Source organism: Mustela nigripes, chromosome 13 (genome assembly GCF_022355385.1).
Source record: "Mustela nigripes isolate SB6536 chromosome 13, MUSNIG.SB6536, whole genome shotgun sequence".
In the NCBI taxonomy this organism is placed as follows: Eukaryota; Metazoa; Chordata; class Mammalia; order Carnivora; family Mustelidae; genus Mustela; species Mustela nigripes.
In genome coordinates, this window is record NC_081569.1 from 71,077,734 (window position 1) to 71,089,748 (window position 12,015).

Genomic DNA, 12,015 nt, shown 5'->3' on the forward strand with positions numbered 1-12,015 from the left:
TGCCACAACTTGCCGATAGACGATACACATTCTTCTTATGGCATAAAAAATACCAGGATGTTGGGGAAATCAATAAGGTTATGACTGGAGAAAGGGGGCTGGACTAAGTGGCCATCCCAGATTCCACGCACACACTTCCCTCTCTTAGCCCATAAGGAATTATCAGAAAGCTAGTGAGTCTGGTATTTAAACATAAATTCATCTGTAATTTGGTGCTTTTCGATGGGGGTTTTCAGAGCTCAATTTCAGTTTCATCTCAAAGTGGAATTTCAGAGTTACTTGACAATAACAGGTTTGCTCTTGAAAAATGAAAGTGAAAAGTGAAGTCTGGATACCCCCACTCCTGCCAACCATGCCGTCGACTTTCAGCTTCTTCCAGAGTGAAGAGCATGTTTGGCGTTGGTGGAGACATAGTGAGCTACCTTGTGAGAACTCCTTCAAGGCAGCCGATTATTCACTGTAGCAGAAATGTCCAAATCTTGTTGAGAAATTCATAGCACTAAAAACAAAAGCTTTGCATAGCCATGTAGGTTCAGATGTATAATCGCCTATAAAATCTAACATAAATCTGGACTCAAAGAAAATATATGCAAAAGGCCCAAATGGAGTCCCATATTTTGATCCTAAATTTCTCTAGTTTTGTATATGGGAAGGTTTTCTTTGTCATGCATCCAACCAGATAGATCCAAATGGTCTCCTGAAAATTAATTGTCCTCAGACAATTACCATAGGTCCTCTGCTTTGGAGACGAGGTTGGAAGAAGGTGGTTTAACTGGGTATTTGTAGTACTCTTTGAAACTATTTAGATTCTGGTGAGGATGGAAGAGGTATTAGAAGTGTCTCAGATATAAAAACTGTTGCTAATAAAAGCTAAAAATCAAATCTTTTATTTAATACTTTGGAATTCATTTCTCTTTAAATTTTTAAAAAAAGATTTTATTTATTTATTTGAGAGAGTGAATGAGAGAGAGTTAGCAGGGGTGGGGCAAAGGGAGAGGGAACAGCAGATTTCCCACTGATCAGGCCTCCATCCTGGGACTCTGAGATCATGACCTAGCTGAAGGCAGACATTTAACCAACTGAGCCACCCAGGCGCCCCCATTTCCGTTTAAATTTGGTAGGAAATAAAACTGTCCAAAAAAAGGAAAACTATTACTAGAATTTCTAAAAATTTTGGAGTTAAGGGTGGAAAAAAATAAATATAAATTAATTGTGAGGAATTAGATATGAGTGGTAGAAAATTTGTTATCTCGTGGTCTGAGCCTAAATAAGCATGTTCTTAGATAGCACTGCTCAATTTTACCAGATACATTTCAAGGATATAACAGGACTCAGGTTAGGTCATTAATATATAACTCTCTCATAATTTACTTTTTGATAAATATTGTCCAAGTGAATTTTTTTTTTCAGATTCAACATGTTGCTTTCTTAGAAAACACTCAAAGCAGATGATATTCCTAAGTAAAGCTGAAACTTGTACAAATTAATCAAAAGGACATTTTTGTTCAAACAATCAGGAGTTGGGCAGAGGGAGAATCCAGAATATACTGCATGTTGTCTCAACCCATGTACAAATATATCTTGGGAGACAGCCAGCTTGGTCCTTTTGCAATAGAGTAGGTTTGGAAAGCAACATAAAATCTTCAGTATATCATGTGCATTTAGTACACTTTACAGTGTTTTGGTAATAAAAATATGGGAACAATTTGTCAGAGGGTGAAAATGACAAATGATTACATATAAATTTTTTCTTATGTTTCAGGTGGGAATAGAGGCAAAGAATGGTGTACAATGGTCATACTTTTTCTAAAATGTTTGCACCATTTAACAAATAAGATTAGAAAATGCCCTATTTACTGCCTTTTCCCAAAGCTGTCCCTTATTGGAAGAAGAAGAAGAAGAAAGGCAATAATATAGTTAATTAGCAAAAAACAGGAAGTAATTGCTGTGTTTAGGCCAACAGTAAAATAAAGCATTTTCTTTCAAAATCCTGCAGAAATACACAGGGAAGAGAGTAGGCAACTGCTGAGCATTCTTTGTTCCCAAGGTCATATTTTCTTACATAGGTGACCTTGGATGAAACACTAAAACTTCATTATGTGTCAAGACACTCACTGCTTTGCCATTCCTCTGCAGTTCCCCATCATTTGAGGACAACATTGTCATCGCTCTGAATGGCATGCAAGATTCTTCACAACCTAACCCTTGCCTCCCTCTTCAGTCTCTTGGCCTGACACCCACACATCCACCCATCACTGCAGATGTATCACAATTAATTATGGTAGATCCTAAGTGGACCGTGTCTGCAAGCCCCCATGCCTCTCTTTACTTACTCAGCATATATTGGGGGAGTACATAATGTGTGCCAGACATTGTGCCAAGGGCTAAGAATAAATGACAAGCAAGGCAACATGATCCAATGTCTCATGCAGTTTATGGTGGAGTAGGGTTAACAAAGAAACATAACGTACCTCTGTTAAAAATAACTAAAAAAAAAAAAAAATGATGATATTTACTGATTGTGATGGGTGCTGGCAAGGGGGAAAAAAAAACCCACGAGTGTTGACATAGAGACAAAGAAGATGAGGGGGATGAGGTGGTGACATTTAGGTTGTGCCAGGTGAAGGCCTGGGACCAAGACTTCCAGAAACATACTCAAGCTCTAAGTAGGTAAGACTTTCTAAGGCTCAAGAATTGAAGGCTGTGGTGCCTGGGTGGCTTGGGCAGTTTTATGTCTTGACTCTCGGTTTTGGCTCAGGTTGTGATCTCATGAGTCCTGAGATCTAGCCCTGTGTGGATCCCTGCATGGGGTTCAGTGGGAGTCTGCCTGAATATTCTATCCCTCTGCCCCTTCTCCCACTCTCTCTTTCAAATAAATAAATAAATCTTTAAAAAATTAACAAAGGCCCATGTGGCTTAAGTATGATGTGGGGGACATAACATGAGGTGGAGATGAAGAGGTAGCCCAGTGTCAGATCAAGCAGGCTCTTACAGCTCACCGCAAGGGGTTGTATTCTAAGTGCAATGAAAAGTTATTGGTTCTGTTTAAGCAAAGTTGTAACATGGCTAAATTTATGTTTTGAAAAGGTGGCTCTGACTTTGTGTGACGTTGCATTAAAGAAAGAATAGAGAAAGTGGGTGGAACAGTTATTCAGGAGGATACTCTGGCCGACCAAAAAAGGGATGATGGTAGGTGCATTCAAGAATTATGTGGGGGAAGAATGAGCAATGCAATTGAGTTTTCCTCTTCTCTAATTTCTATTACCTTGAAGTCCCAAACCAAGCATCCCCTGCAAAGCTAGACTACTTTGAAAGGCCGTCAATCCTCCAGGGTTAGAGACGCCCCCCTCCTGGTCTCTAAGCAGCCTGTCACCTGGCTCCACAATGTGACATTCCATAATACTGATTTCCTTGCCTGCTTCCTAAAAGACTGTGAACATTTTTTAGGACAATGGCTGCGTCTTTAGGACAATGGCTGGGTCTTACATTTCTGTAACCTTGGCCTGGGAACAGAGCCCAGTGCATAAGAGGTGCTCAGTAGATGTCAAATGTGTGTGTGAATCATGCCCTCTACTTGGAGAGCTCTTCATGTGACATGCAGCACTGAGCAGGAGCCAAAACGAGGGGCTTGGGATTGAGTCTGATATGGAGAAGATTGTGTAAGTTTCTGCACACCAAGGACACCTACGTGTGTTAGAAGTGATCAAGAAATCTCAGACAGGAAGCCAAGTTGATTTTCCAAGGCCACATCAGAGGAAAGAGTTCTTGACCAAGGTAGACTTTCTCAAAAGTACTTCGAGTTCCATTTCCTAAACCCTGCTGAGACGATTACAGTTCAGAAATGCTTACAGCACATAGCTTACCAGACACTGTCATTTTTGACAAGGGGCTTGCATTTATCAGTTGTGTGTCTGGGAACTGTTGAGCAGAAATCATAACCCAGCTGTCACCACAGCCTCCCATTACCTTCAAGCAGATTCATTTTAATTCACCTCCATAAAGATTTAAGCACCTAACATGAACCTTAAGGTGTTCTGCCTGACTGTTAAGATAGAGGTGGATGTCAGAATATTTGTAAAAGATCTCTATTCTTAAGAAACCCATAGTCCTCTGGAGCAAACAACTAAACAGGCATTGCAACTGAGGATGCTAAGAAGTTATAATGTGTACATAAAACATGATGTGTATGCACGTGGTAAGAGAAAACATAATAAAATAATTTATGTTTTGGGGTGCCTGGGTGGCTCAGTGGGTTAAAGCCTCTGCCTTTGGCTCAGGTCATGATCCCAGGGTCCTGGGATCAAGCCCTGCATTGGGTTCTCTGCTCCGTGGGGAGCCTGCTTTCTCCTCTCTCTCTACCTGCCTCTCTGCCTACTTGTGATCTCTATCTGTCAAATAAATAAATAATATCTTAAATAATAATAATAACAATTTATGTTTTCTTGTGGAGGGAGGAACAGAATGTATATTTGGTCAAAAAGGAGCTTAACTTGAGCTGAATCAGTAGTTTATCTCTCTCTCTCTGTCAACTTCCCAAACTCAGGGAAGCCTAAGGCTTAAAGATATTGGCTTTAGAGCAAGACTGCTCGGGTTCAAATCAGTTACTTTAGGATCTGTGTAACCTCTGCCAAATTATTTAACAATTCTTCACCTCAGCTTACTCAACTGTTAAATGGGATAGTAATAGTACAAACCCTATGGTGTTGCTGTGAGAATTAACATTGTACATTGTACAGTTAACTGAATTTGTATATAAACATGAAAATGTCATCTGAGGCTGAGAAAATAGTATGAGCAAAGGCAACGGGAGTCAATGGAATGTCAAGGAGAAGGAAACCTCCGTGAACAGAGCACAGGGTGTGTTTGAAGAGGGAGCTTGGAGTGGATATTGGAGACACAGTTTGTGGACCAAAGAGTTTGTGTACGCCATGCTAAGAAACTTGGAGTCAATGCTATTGGTAATAAGGAACTACCAATGGTTTCCAACAAGGAAGTGGTGTGACGGGATCTATATCTTAGAAAGACACTTCTGTCAAGAGCAGAAGGGTTGGAGTAGAAGGTGAAAGACTTTGAGGCAGAGAGTCCAAGCAAGTGAATAGAGCAGTAATCCGTAAGAGATGATTCAAAAGCCAGAATAGAGTATGACAGTAGAGAATGCTAATCTGCTCCATTTAAAGTTTCCCAGATACCGTGACCATAGGACTCTTCTTTCCTTATAGAATATTCCAAGAATTCCTCAGGACTCAGTTTGGGATGCTGGCTCAACACCTACTCATTTAAAAAAAAAATTTAAATTTGCTCTCCTTACATTTTTCTGCATCTCGGATTTTCTATTCCTACAACCTAGCAGGGGAATCATGATCACAGACAGAAACTAGTTGTAAAGTATCTGATGTGGACAGTTTAGGAGATCAGTGAATGAGTAGGTGTTCCATGGAAAGTGAGTTTATGCTGAATTCTCTGGATTTCTCACATTGGCCAGTCCTCTGCCATGATATTCTCTCCCCTCATTGTCAGAGAAGCTTTGTGAGGAGAGCAGTGTGAGAAAAGTTGTATGGGGCAATATTAATCTGTAGTTGGCATATATTTTGGACTGAGGTGGATATGATGCTCTGGAGGCTTAGAATTTCCTTCCTAATGCATTTGGTGTGATTCTCTCTGAAAATAAAAATAACAAATCCTTAGACTGTGCCAGATGTTATTCTAAGTGCTACTTACCCAGACAAACACAGTGCGTGCGCGTGCGTGCGCACGCGCGCACACACACACAACTATTTAGTTTTCATAATAACCCTATAAGGCATAACTGTTATTATCCCTGTTTTATGGATGTGACTCTTATGGAGTCACAGAGAAAGCCAAAATCACATAGCTAGTAAAGAGTAAGACTAGGAGTGTCAGTGGCAACCGCTGGTGTGTAATAAACATTGAGTGAATGTACAAGTGAGGGATGAACAGAATGAATGAACAAGAGATTGGCAGTAAGCATTAGAAAAGTGAGAAGAAATTATGTATCCAGTTTAAGGACAACATTAGGAGCCAAAACAGCAAAAGAGGCCCCCTGTTAACCTGGGCACTATTCCAAAGAAATTACTCTCCAAATGAGAGAGTTTGAAGTAGAGGTAGTAGAGGAAAAAGAGAGTGAAATTTACTCAAGATTACAGTAAATAGGGCACATTGAGAAAGTTAACACATTTCTCTGCTGTCAAGATCAAGCTCTTGTATGATTATTGGCTCCTGTAAGTGGCATTTGAAACAGATACCATTTCAACTGCAAAGAGTTTACTGAGTAAGACCCAAGAAATGTTTTCAATTTACTGGATTCTGTGACCTCGAGAATAGAAATGGCATCTGTGTGTCTAGAAAGAGGTGCAGAATGTGTCCTGCGGAAGCCTTTCTGACACAGTTCTAAACAAGACATCAGTTGCTACCTGAACCTGTCCATAAGCATTCACTTAGCTTCTGAGTACCTAGCCCTGTGTGAGGTGTTATCAGAGGACAAAAGCATGAATATCATCAATCAATACACATTCCCAAAGCATATATGAGTGCTAAGTGGATAAGATATAATCCCTAATCTCAAAGATCTCCCAATCAACCAGGAGGGAAATGGCATGAACACAACTATACATTCAGATAACAGGTTTATGAAACTTCTGTTCCAAGAAAGCATACCCAGGAAGACATACTATGAAAATATAGTACAGAATTATAGAATAAGAACAAAAGTATGAAATTTGAGTAAGACTGATTCAATAAGGATTCAGGACTGGAGAAGGAATTTTAGGTGGGTCTAGATTATTAAACACATGATGATGAGGAGGAGAAAAACATTTCAGCAAGGAGAGGGAGCAGTGGTACTCGATGCTGACAACAAATGAGAGACACTGAAGTGGTTAAATAATAATAAAAATAGTAGTAGTAGTAGTAACAATAATAATAATAATAAGCAGTAGCAGCAGCAGCATTTGGGCTTCCCCATTGGAGAAAGATTCCACTGAGCTTGAATCATGAAATTAATTACCCGGAGAGTGTAATGCTAACTACGAACTGTGATTTCTTCTGAAAGAAGAATCTACTTTTGGATCCTCATGATTTAATTCTCCCAGTATTTCTACTTTGGGTTTTTGGGCCTTCAGAGCCCTAGAAACCCTCTCTTACACTTTGAATTCTTGCATTTCCAAGGTTGGCATCAGTAAGCGTTCTGAGTCATTTGTTCATACACCACAGAAACTCTGCCTTCTTACTAGTTTAGAATTCTGTCCTCCTGTGACCCCTCCTTGACCCCAGATGAGGCACAGCTGAGCACCCATCCAATTAAGCTCATCCTTATGCTAAAAAGGTAGGCCCAGGCCAGCATCATCCTCATGTCGTACTTTTATATGTGCGCACAGGTCATGTGTCATAGCAGGCAACCTAGTGCTGACATACAGCAAACTCTGATTTCCATCAATCTGCTCCCAGAACCATCTACCCAACCACCACAAGATATCACTTTGGGGCTGACATCTTTGGGGCCCAGTCCCAGCCAGGAGATGTGAGTCCCCCAGGGATGACAGTCTGATCAAAATGCGTGATGGATGGGGTCTAACCATCACCCTATCACTCATGAGCGAGGAGGCAAAAATTGTCAAGGTAGGGGTGTCAGGTGCAGGGAAGGTAATTTCTGACAGGTGATTAATGCCAGGGAGCTAGCAATCATCCAGGTACTGCCAAGAGAAATGGGCAGTTAAATATATTTGTTTCCATGACAGTGCGACCCTTCCCCCACTCTTGACCTCTGGTTTTACAATGTGGCAGATAGTTTTTTTTCCTTTCCCAAATTCTAAATATTTATGCCCTTCAATAATCTAGAATTTATATACACTCTATATGCACACCTACACCAATGTCATTCTGCTAAGGACCTCAAAGCCCCATCATCTTTTGAAAACCGGCTGAATTGTTCCCTAGTTAATGTTACTGTGATGGTTACTAAGGATGCAATAGGTCAGCCAGCCTGGGGCCAAATCTCGGGTTTGTCCAGGGACCTGTCCATGGCCCTGAGCAAATAATGATACCTGTCTGTGTCTCAGCTTCCTCATCTAAGAAATAAGATTGCTTTGAGGATAAAAGAGGGCTCTCTCACCTTTATGGTTTACGATAAATGCTTAATAAATGCTAGTTAAAGTACTGTTATTGTCCTTCTGCAATGCTACATATGAGAGAAAATGTTTAAAAACTGCAAAAATGTTGTGGAGCCTAGGGCCTCTGAAGGAAACAGATAAGGTAAAGGGTACTTTGGACATCCGAATTAAAGCAAGATGGGTATGGGTCCTCTGAGGTAGGAAATGGAGCAAAATAGCGGCAGGCAGAGAAAAAAAGCCATGCTTGAAACTGCTGAATTCTGGTCCTCCTTTCCACAGAGGCCCAGAGAGCAGCACCGTCAGCTTATTTGATACACGGAGGATTTTGTGGAGCTAGTACAGAACCTGAGGGATTAATTACCCCAGACTCGTTTGCGCAGCTGGAAGTGAGGAGAAATCCCATCTACGGTCACAGCAGGAACAGATGTACGTATGTGCGCTGAGGGGGAGACACACTGTGGCTTCACTTAGGCTCCAGGCAAGAGACAGAAGCCACACTAGATTTTTATTTCCTGAAAGCTGCTCTTTTTCTTTTTTTCATTAATTATTTTTATTAACATATAATGTAGTATTCGCTCCAGGGGTACAGGTCTGTGAATCGTCAGGCTTACACACTTCACAGCACTCACCATAGCACATACCCTCCCCAGTGTCCATAACCCCCCCACCCTCTCCCTTCCCCCCTCCCCCTGGCAACCCTCAGTTTCTTTTGTGACATTAAGAGTCTCTTATGGTTTGTCTCCCTCCTGATCCCATCTTGTTGCGTTTTTTCCTTCCGTATCCCCAAACCCCCTACCCTCTCAAATTCCTCATATCAGGAAGATCATATGATAATTGTCTTCTCTGACTGACTTATTTCGCTCAGCATAATGCCCTCTAGTTCCATCCACGTCATTGCAAATGGCAAGATTTCATTTCTTTTGATGGCTGCATAGTATTCCATCGTGTATATATACCACATCTTCTTTATCCATTTGTCTGTTGATGGACATCTAGGTTCTTTCCATAGTTTGGCTATTGTGGACATTGCTGCTATAAACATTTGTATGCACGTGCCCCTTCGAATCACTACATTTGTATCTTTAGGGTAAATACCCAGTAGTGTGATTGCTGGGTCATAGGGTAGCTCTATTTACAACTTTTTGAGGAACCTCCGTGCTGTTTTCCAGAGTGGCTGCCCAGTTTGCATTTCCACTAACAGTGTGTGGGGGGGGTTCCCCTTTCTCCACATCCTTGCCAGCATCTGTTGTTTCCTGACTGGTTATTTTAGCCATTCTGACTGGTATGAGGTGGTGTCTCACTGTGCTTTTGATTTGTATTTCCCTGATGCCGAGTGATGTTATTTTTAACAGAGAGAATGTAATACCAAGATTTGTTAATTAGGTTTTGAAGAACTGAAAGGGCAAAAGAACTCTGGGATATTACAAAGGTAGCAACTGCAAAGAGAAGGTGCAAGCCCTTTGGTAGAGGGAACCAAGGGAAGAGGCTACAGTCATTCCAACTCAGAAGCTTGGAGCACCGTGGAGCTGAGAGTGAGACCCCTGACGAGGGGGCCCTGCTCAGATGAAGCTGGGGATTTGGGGATTTTGAAAGATGTCCTGTGCTGGTTCTTCAAGTGTGGGAAAAACTGACTGCTAACAGGATTCAGCTGCTGCTACTGGAACACAGACAGTTACTGGGGTGAAGTAATGAGGCTGGGGTGCCGCTGACAAGAACAGGAACCCTACAGGAAGGAAAGAGCAAATCCTGCCACTCCCAGCAGCCTTGCTATCTCCCTCCGGCACCCGCCATGGACACACCTAACACAGAGCAAAGCAGAAATTCGTACTTTGCACCCTTCCAGCCCACAGGGACACAGACAAAGTAGGGTAGAGGAGGGTAGGTGTCGAGCTGAGAGACGGTAGCTTCATAACTGGCCCACTGTCTACTCCACCCATCCCCCTCCACCATGAACACTGCCTGCTCTGCGCCAAGGACTGGGGGCTAAGATGCACTCCCTCCAGGGACTCAGGCAGAGGGAAGGAGAAAAAAGAAGCAGAAAATGGCTTGGAAATACGACTAAGAAATATCAACCAGTATGGCGGAGAGAGGAAAGATGGGAAAGAAACTGCCCAGAACTGCAAGTTAAAAATGAGTAGGGATCTGCTGGGTGAAGAAAAAAAAAATAGGTAGACACTGATATATGGAGGAGCAAACCAGGGAGGGTCTTATATGCCGCATATGGGATTGAGATTTTTTTCTGAAGGCAATGAGAAATGGCCAATAGTTTTCATCTGATGTAATCAAATTTATGTTTTGAAAAATTTAAAAAAAAATTGAAAGTGGTTAGTATGGCAGCAGACTGGCCAGATTTTAAAAATTACAATAGGGGGCGCCTGGGTGGCTCAGTGGATTAAGCCTCTGCCTTCGGCTCAGGTCATGATCTCAGGGTCCTGGGATCGAGCCCCGCATCGGGCTCTTTGCTCAGCGGGAGCCTGCTTCTCTCTCTCTCTCTGCCTGACTCTCCGCCTACTTGTGATCTCTCTCTGTCAAATAAATAAATAAATAAAATCTATTTAAAAATTACAATAGTCTATACTTGTGATCTCTGTCAAATAAATAAACAAAATCTTAAAAAAAAATTACAATAGTCTAAAAATAAATTTCTAAGTTTTTTGAATAATTAACACATTTACAAAATAAAAATGATATGAACAGGGGATATGAAGCAATCTCCCCTATTGATAACCAATTTTTTTTCAACCTTTCGGTATTACTTTACCTAAACACGAGTGATTATGAGCACATTTCATTTTTTTCACCCTGTCTTGCACAGTCTTACTTCAAACAGTGCTGAAAGGAGAGTCTCCAAAGTAAGATTTCTGGATCAATGGGTAAATGCTTTTGTAATTTTGGTAGGTGTTGCCTAATTTGGTGAAGATTTTCCTTTGTATCATTTTGTCCTCCCACTAGCATGACAGGAGAGAACTTCTTTTCTCTGTCTGACTAACAACGTGTGCTATGAAAAATTTTGGAACTTTTGCCAGATGATAGTTGAGAGATAGAATGTTAATGTCGTCTCCCTGAGTGAAACTGTGCCTTTGTTTCATGCTTAGGGAGGACTATTTGTATTTCTTTTTTGTGGTCTCTATTCATATCTTTTAGCCATTTTTCTGTTGGGATGCTATTCATTTATTCCTCCAGTTTCTAGGAGTTGCAAATGTTTTTCCCAGTTGCTCATTTCTTTTTGAATTTGGCTCTTGGTTTTTGTTTTGTTTGCCATGCAAGACACAATTTCCTATTTTCAGTTTATGAAAGAATTCACACATGCTTTCTTTTTTTTTTTTTTTCACACATGCTTTCTATAAATACATTCTTTTTTTTTTTTTTTTTTTTTAAGATTTATCCATTTATTTGAGAAAGAGAGAGAGAGAGAGTGCCAGCAGGGAAAAGGGCAGCGGAAGAGGGAGGTGAGACACAGACTCCCCACTGAGCACTGAGCACTGAGCAGGGAGACAGAACCAGACAGAACCAGACGGAACCAGATCTTCTCAACCTCAGCAGATCACACCTCAGCAGGCAGAAACCAAGAGTCAGCTGCCCAACCGACTGAGCCACCCAGGTGCCCCTACTGTTTTATTTTTACCTTTAAAATTCTTTGTTTATACTGGCATGCATATGAGGCACAGATAGAACATTATCTTTTCTAAAGGGCTACCCAGTGAATGTCCTTAATAAAATATCCATCTTTATCTCACTGATTTGAGATCTTATTACCATCATATTTTAAATTTCTCTGTATGCCTGGGGATCCTTTTAGAAATGTGTTCTGTTCTATTGATCCATTTATTTATTCCTGATTCGATACCACACTGTTTTAATTATTGATGCTTTAAAATATATATATTTT